This window comes from Pinus tabuliformis, chromosome 4_2 (assembly GCF_031772625.1).
Source record: "Pinus tabuliformis cultivar Carrire ecotype Pingquan chromosome 4_2, CPIR1, whole genome shotgun sequence".
NCBI classification, from domain to species: Eukaryota; Viridiplantae; Streptophyta; class Pinopsida; order Pinales; family Pinaceae; genus Pinus; species Pinus tabuliformis.
Genome location: NC_142304.1, coordinates 451982538 through 451991328, shown reverse-complemented (window position 1 = coordinate 451991328; position 8791 = coordinate 451982538).

Sequence of the window (8791 nt, the reverse complement as noted above, 5' to 3'; positions counted from 1 at the left end):
CCTTGACAGAGAAGAAGAAACCTGAATAGGATGTTAGGAAGGTGTGGCAAGATGTTTCCAAGGAGTATTTCTTGAGCTGGACTTGATCCAGTCGAAAACTCCAACAATAGACAGGAGTCTGTAAGTTCTAGGTTGGATTGGGTCTTGATTCCTATGAACTAACCTTAATAGGTCAGTATTGTACTGACTGTCCTAGAAGTTGAGAAGCTCGAGGGGTGAACTGGAAGTCATAGTCATTCTCGTTGGCAGTGAGGAGTGATATTTTCCTAACAATTGAGACAATTACAAATAAGTGCATTAAATATTTTTCAGAGATTATGAGATTCTTTTTGTTGTTAAAAATAAATAAAAATTATAAGATAAATTTCTTTCCTTTTTGTTTATTGTGAATAAGGAGCATAATTTCTTTCTAAATATAGAGGTCCATGAGCGCATTATTTTACGCAAACTTGAACAAGCATAGCACAGTCCATCAGGACTATGCCTATGAAATGTTCAATCCACGTCAATAGTTAGTGCACACTGACATCGATATTCCTTCACTTTGTTTGCGGTCATACTTCTATTTTGATGAGTTTTGCAAATTGTCATTTTTGGGCACCTCGGTTTTTGCTAGAGTCATTTTAATATTTTCAATTGTCGCTTCCACTTTGTTTCAGTCTAATTAGTTTTATTTTCATGGTATCTTGACTCTTCCATGTGTTAATTTCACTGTCATTTGCATATCGCAAGTGTCATTCTCACTTTAGCAATTGTGATCATGTTAAATGTCGCACAAAGTATAGAAGTTTTTTTTGGTGATTTCAAGAGGTTATATTTGTGTAGATGAGTTGATCCTAACATGTAAGCATTTTTCACACTCATTTACAAAGTTTTAATCATTGTCACACAAGTGTCATCATGGTCGTCGCAAAGTGTATCTTTGGTGTCACACTTTTCATAAGTCATCATAAAGTTGTCGCTCTAAGGGAAGTATGCATTCATGTGTTCCAGATGAGCTATGTTGTGTCATAAAGTGTTTAACTGTGTGATCACATTAAATTCCTATCACTATTCACGTCAGTTTCATTAATCCCATACTTAGCCAAATTTTAGAAAATTCCCAACAACTTAGCCCTATCCGTCCTTCCCAAACTATGCATTGCACAGTCCTAACCCTCAAGATGAAACCTTGCCTCTTGACACTCTATAATAAATAGTTATTTCCTCCCAGGAGTATGCATTACGCAATTTCAATGCTCAAGCCCGAGCCTCAGCCTCCAAAATTGTGCAATTCAACCCTCCAACCTGGACTAAACAATACCCCTAATTTTACTACATATTGGAAAATACCTCGAAATATCACATCATTTAACCCCCCTACCAATATGAACCCAATACATCTCCCAAATTTTAAAAACCCCTACTTTCACTAGATATTTTAGGTGTCTATTTTTTCATTATCATTTTGTATACCCCTTTATATTTTTTCATTAACTTTGAGCTCCATTTTTTATACCTATCAATATAAAAACCCTTTTCCCCAAATATATCCCCCAATATATTATGTGACTATTTCCTGAATATATATGCCCCAATATAAACCCACGTGGTATGGTATTGCTCCCCCAGTGAACCCCCATGAAATCATCATGCAATCCATGTCATCAGTGTCATGTCTTGTCCTATCACGAGTCATCATATGCCACATCATTTTTGTATTACGTAATTCTATATTCGAAAATGTATTGTAAAGTGGAAGTCTAAAGAACACATTCAAAATATGAAGTGTCAGGTAAAGTCAAAAATTCATAGCAATTTAGACAACCATGGGGGTATTCAAATGGTCAAAAGAGAAGTGATGCATCACCTCTTGGTTATATATACATCCTCATTGTATGAGCAAAGGACTTTTCACCTTGGCTTCTCCAGCAAGGCATTAGAGAGACCCGCTAGTTCTTTTGAAGAGGGAGTGGCTCCAATGCTCCACTATTGGACCTAGTGGTGTTCATTGTATACATGTGTCTTGGAACTGTTACTTAATATCAAAAGCCTTATGGCCAACACATTCTTCATGCATGGATTATGAATATTTGTAAGAATGTTTTGTGAATGTTTTTAATTCATGTTTTTTTTCATCCGTGATGAAGCAGTTGAGCTATTTCGGTTATTTTGGTACTTAACATATTGAGAATGTGTTGCAGTAATTATTATTATTGTCGTATTCTCATTGAATTTTTCATTGGATATTAGATATATATTCCTTGTTGTAGTGGTTGCAATGATTATCACTTCTTTGTGGACTATTCCGCTAGATATTGAATGGATTTTTATTGTTTATGTGTGTCCCTACTTGGGTGGTAATATTATCTCTCACTTAGAGGCTTACTTATCTTCCCCCTCGACAGTAAAATAAATTTTACACACATATCATCAAACACTCACCAGGCACACCCCCTTGATTTTTGAAGGCACATTTACACTCCTCTCTCTTGCTGATAGTTATAGTGAAGGAAAATTTGTAAGAATACATGACAATCAGGTCAATATTCCAGATGGGACTCATATCCCAAATACTCTGAGGTCTAATTGTGACTTCACATCGGGGAGACCCCTTGGTTGATGGATTTCCAGTACCGTCAACAATTAGTGCTAGAAGCAGGGCTAGATGACAAGTTGTGCCCATTGAGTTTGTTTTGAACCTCTTCTTTAAAATGCCTCATCCTCAAATATTACTCCCACGGTGTTTCTAAAATTTATCCATTTGTCAATTTTGAATCCCCGTTGAGCCTCTCTATCAATTGTCTCAGTTAATTTTTTATGTTTATTATGGAACATCCATAAGTGAGCACATTTCTGATCTTCTCAAATTTTGTGAATCTTACAAAATCGATGATGAATAGTTTGCTTGTGTGATTTTATTCCTCACCCTTGAAGGTCATGTTAATTGATGGTGTCATACCTTGCTAACCACTTCCACCCGTTCTTTTTATCATTTCCTTGGGGAGCTTCATCTAGCCTTTGATAGGCATAATTACTGAGATGTTTGTAAAAGAATAAATCACTTAAGAATGAAGCTTAATGAATCAGTTAATGATTTTTCTGATCGATTCCTTGACCTTTTTTATGAATTTCCCAGAGAAGATATTGATCAAGATTTCTTGAAACAAGAGTTTCATCACTTGGTTCTTATCTCTTTTCACGTTGAATATAAACCAACTAATTTTTATTCATCCCCAACTCTTGTAAATGAAGAGACGCTACTAACTTTAGAAGAGGAGGAACCTGCTATTCCTTTTTTTCCTTCTCCTCCTTTTTTAGTTCCGATGCGGGTGCCTCCTTGAGATGATCGTAAAGTTGGGAAATTTTCACATCAAATCCATAATCCATATTCTCACCCTCCTTTCACTTTTCATGATTCAAATCCAATATGGGAAATCCTATAATGGTTTATGAATCCTACGGTGAAAACTATTTTTTTTGTTCCTCAATACGGTATTAACACTCATAACTATAGTATTCAATCTTATTCATATTCTTGTCATCCTTTTTCATCTACATGTCATAACCCATTGTTCCATGATATGCTTGATCAATCTCTTCCATCAACTAGTTTTCCACACTCTCCTAATTTTCAAGTTGTTGGCCCATATTGTGATTGGGTTCAAGATAGTCACATTACCCAAGTAGAGGAGAAGGAAGGTGAAGATTCATTTAATATTTCTTCTCTTTTTCAAAATCCTCCCTGTGAAGATGGTCTCTCCTCATTCTTGGCTGATATTGAATTGATTAATCTCAGTAATGAATCAAATATATATATATATATATATATATATAGATATATATATATATATATATATATATATATATATATATATATATATATATATATATATATATATATATATTTAGATTTGTAGTATTAGGGAACAATCATTTTTTTGATGATAATTTTGTTGATGTATGCAATGATGAAATCCCATATGCACCATCTTTCGATTTATCATGAAAATTTTAATTTGAAATATTTATATTTGGAATATGTTTCGTTGGAATAAAATTCTCTTATTGAAACTTCCTCTTTGTCACACTATCTCTTATGCCCTCTTGTTTGTGATGCATCTACATGTAATGAAGATATTGCATGCTCTTCAAGTTATTAATCGCATGAGCTCACCTCTCAATTGCCACAAGGTAGTGAGGTTGTCCATGATGAAAGAGAAAATAATCATATCATTGAGTATCATTTCCATCTCGTATCATCTCTTTTTTTTTCATGAAGACAATTCTTCAAATCAGCTTGCTCATGAAATTTCTCCATCTCTAGATTTGAAATTAGAAGAATCTTTCAGCTTACGTAATCTTGTTGTCGAAGTTTTAAAATCTTATGAAATCATTGATAGAAATGGATTCCATCTAGTTAATAGTAATCTCATTGAAATCAGTGAAAGAAGTTACCCTCACACCATGCATGATCTACTTCAATCTTAGGAATGAAATTTTATAATCCTTGAAATTTTGGGAACTTTCCAGGGAGTCAAGGAACTTCAACATCTTTCATTGGTTATGTCATGATATTGCAACTCTGGTAAGACCCACAAAATGGGTCAGGTCTAATTTCCTTTATAAAATGCTTCTTTATAAATGGTTTACTCGATGTAAATTATTTCTTGAAATATATTTGGCATTGCATAAATGGTCTTTCAAACCTTCAAGATTTGATTAATGATCAGATTCAACATGATTCATATTAATGCAAATCTCTTGTATCAAAATCAGGTTTGGAGTGTGTATCTCTCATAGAATCATGGAACTATGAAGTTGATTATTCTAAAGATTATCTTTGGCCAAAGGAGTCATACATGTCACAGTCTTTTGAAAAAAATCAATTCCTGATCCTTCTTGTAAATATTCTGATTTCAATCCTCTTCTTAATCGCACCTGAAACCCTCTTGACTGTTATTAAATGTGTGCATTATTTAATGAATCAAATTATTCTTCACTTCTTTTACCCTAACTCGTTTCATGGGTTTTCTATACTAGCATTCCTTTTTACTTCTTTCGACAATTACGATGCTAATGCAGTGTGCAACCAATCACAAGAAAATAGTTTGTTACACTCGTCACGTGAGGAAGATGATTCTACTATGCAGATCATTTATGGAACTATTCAAATTGATTTATCTTTTGTAATTCTGAACTGGGAATCTGATGCTTTAATCAACCCATCTAATGATGAATTTTTTTTTTTGATGAATGTCATTCAACTTACTATTTTCCCATCAACACATCCAATGATAGTCATTTTAAATCCTTTGATTTTTATGTTTTAACATCTCACTATCCATGTACCTATCAAGCAGTTAACACACTACTGCACTCACAGATGGTTATGGTTAAGTACTTACTATCTTGACATGCCTGCTAAATATGATCAGATCTATTCCTCCTCACAATATTCTCATCTCATTCTCGTGCCTCGAATTGAAAATTCATCTTTTCAAAAATTTTGGGGTCTTCAAGAGGATTATCATCAATTTAATGATCCAATATTTGAATGGTAGCAATAGTCTTACATAGAAAGCTCTGTCACAAATAGAAAATTTCAACCTTTCCTCATGCTTGCTAAGGATTTTGGTGTATATGGAGACACATTCATGGGAAGATTTTGAGGTTTGTTGAATGATGGCTCTCATTAAAAATGTAAGAATATAAATTGATTAGAAGTGGTGGCTATGGCCTATCCTTCTGTTGACATGAAAGACTTTCAAATTGTTGTGCAATCTATTCAAGTTCTTATATTTTCCATTACACATTATTTCATAACTGTTTTAATTGATCACATCTTTGTGATTACAAGTCAAGAACGATTACGGTGGCTACATTGGAAATTTCATTATACATGACCTTGACCTTCTAGATGATTATATTAGGAGTAGGTTTAGTTGTATATCATTTTACTTGCACATCCATCTTCCATTCATTTTCCATAGTTTGCCTTTTGTTTTCTCATTTTCGTTTCACATCATATTTTCTGTTAACCTCCTTCTATTTTGTCTTCTAGTTTTGTTTCCTTGTTTTGTGTTTCCTTTTTTTCAAGTCCTTGCATGAAGATGCTATGTTGGCTCAAAAGGGAATGTGGAAACATAGAAAAGGACTTTGTGACACTCTAACATTTGGCTAACTCTTTGTCCTGCTTCCTTGTCTTAGTTACATATTTTGGTCAATGATGTTATGATGGAAAATAAAATCCATGCATTAAGAAATCCTTGTGTCAAACCATGATCTCCATGTCTTTTCTAGAAGCCTCATCCATACACTCAAGTCTTTATGTTTGACATTTTCAAGATGATCCAATCAAGTAGAGAAGGAGAGAGGGAAAATATAAATAAGAAAACCAATATCAGAGGTCTTATATATGCTTCTCTGAAGTGACAACCTCTCATGCTCTCAATAAGTTAGGATCCCTCTTTCTTCCATGAAATAAATAACTATAGATACATAGTCATATATAAAATAAATAAATAAAGGTGAAAGAAGAGAAATACTTCTTGCATGGAGAGGTGAAGAAAGAAACTTCATCGGGGTACTGTCCAATCCTCCTAGCAGTGGAGCAATGTTTTTGTCCCTAAAGTTACTTCGTGGAGGTGCTATCTAGGCCTGTTAGTAGTGGAGAAATGCTAGAGATGAAAAACTATACTCTGAAAATCTAAATCTCACGAACTGCATTACCCTATCCCAATTTGAAACATCATATGATTGATGATCTTATGTTTGTGTTTAACTGAGTAAAGGAATGAAGGGGACTATGTTTATGCATAGGGTAAGTGGGGAAGCCATGGTAATCTCAATGGTCAATCAATACTTCCTAAAGAACTAGACCTTGCATGATAAAAATGATGAGGGGAGAGAAGATAGTGTTCTGCTAGTGCATTGCCAAGTGTTGTCACTACGATAAGCACCCTCCAAATTTTTTCATACAATTGAATTTTGGAGCCTACTATGGATATTGTGATCAATCATTCCATATTCACTTCTTGGTTAGTTGATGCTTCTGAGCTCACTTGTTCGACTAGAAGTGTCAAAGTCACTTGCTCACACATGCTGAGTCTGCAACAGGTTCCTGAGTGCATTCTTTTATGCAAGCTTGAACAAGAATAGCACAGTTCATCAATATTGTGCCTATGTGATGTCCAATCCATGCCAATAATTATTGGGCACTGACATCGATAGCCCTTCACTTTGTTTGTGATCATACTTCTATTTTGGTGACTTTTGCAAATTTTCACTTTTGCGCACCTTGGTTTTGTGAGTGTTGTTTTCATGTTTTCGATTGTCACTTTTTCTTTATGTCACTCTAATTAGTGTCATTTTCATGATATTGTTATTATGCATGTGTTATATTCACTTTCGTTCACATATCGCAAGTTTCATTCACACATTAGTAATTGTCATCTTCCAACATGTTAAGTGTTTCACAAAGTGCATAAGCTTTTTTTGGTGGTTTAAAGAGGTTACCTTTGTGAAAATGAGTTGATCCTAACATGAAAACATACATCGGACACATTTCCAAAGTTTGAAGCACTGTCGCACAAGTGTCATCACATTTGTCACAACGTGTATCTTTGGTGTCACACTTGTTGTAAGTCGTCGTAAAGTTGTCGCACTAAGGGAAGTATGTGTTCATGTGTTCTGTATTATCTATGTTGTGTCATCAAGTGTCTAATTGTTTGATCGTAGTCAAGTCCTATCAATGTTCGTGTGAGTTTCACTAGTCCCATACCTAGCCAAATTTCAGAAAATTCGCAACAACTTAGCCTCAGCCGGCCTTCCTGAGCTACGCATTGCGCATTCCCAATACTCAAGCTACAACCTTGCCTCTTGAAATTATGTAATACATAGTTCCTGCCTCCCAAGAATGTGCACTACACAGTTTCATTGCTCAAGCTTGAGCCTTGGCCTCCAAAATTGCACAATTTAACCTTTAGCTAGGCCCCAACTACATATTGTGCAATATTTGAGCTCAAGATCAAACCCTAAGCTCTTGAACTACATAACTGTTCAATCACCAAGATTTCTTTACCTCTTAGAACTACACAGTTGGCTGAAGTAGTGTAAAATCCCTCATCTTGGATGGATGACTCCCAAAATTGCACAAATTCTCTTTCCTACCCAGTCACTATTGCGCATTGTGCAGTCTGAAGGCTCAATCCTTAGCCTTGATCTCTTGAATTACACAAATTTATAATCACCTAGGCTCGGATGTCCTCCATAACTATGTAATAGGTTAATCCAGTGCCCGTCCCGTCAACCTGTCACAGTGAGCTCACAAATTGTGCAGTTTTCCTCCTTAGACCAGCCTGAAGTGTGAATTGCACAATATCAAGGCTGAAGCCTAACCCTTGACTACTTGAGCTACATAATTATGTAGTCACTAAGTCTCTCCCTTAGTCTTCCACCTGGTTCCGGTTCAGTTGATGGATCATCATGCAACATTTTAGACTAGGATTTTATCGGATTGATGTCATCTTGTCATCAGTGGATTACAGATGCAGGTACTCTATCATGCTATGGAAATATGATGAAGAAGGATATGGACAATGAGGAAATGCTATAAGACACATCTAGAGCTGAAGAGATAAGATGATCATCAGGCGAGAAGGCAAAGGAACACTGAACTATAATAGAAGATTAAATATCAAGATCACATGGAAGACTCCTAATTTTCATGTCATAAGTAGGAGGAAGAAGGCGAACATGCAACATATTTTTGAGAAGACACAAGCAAAGTTGCAAAAAATAATGGCTTGGC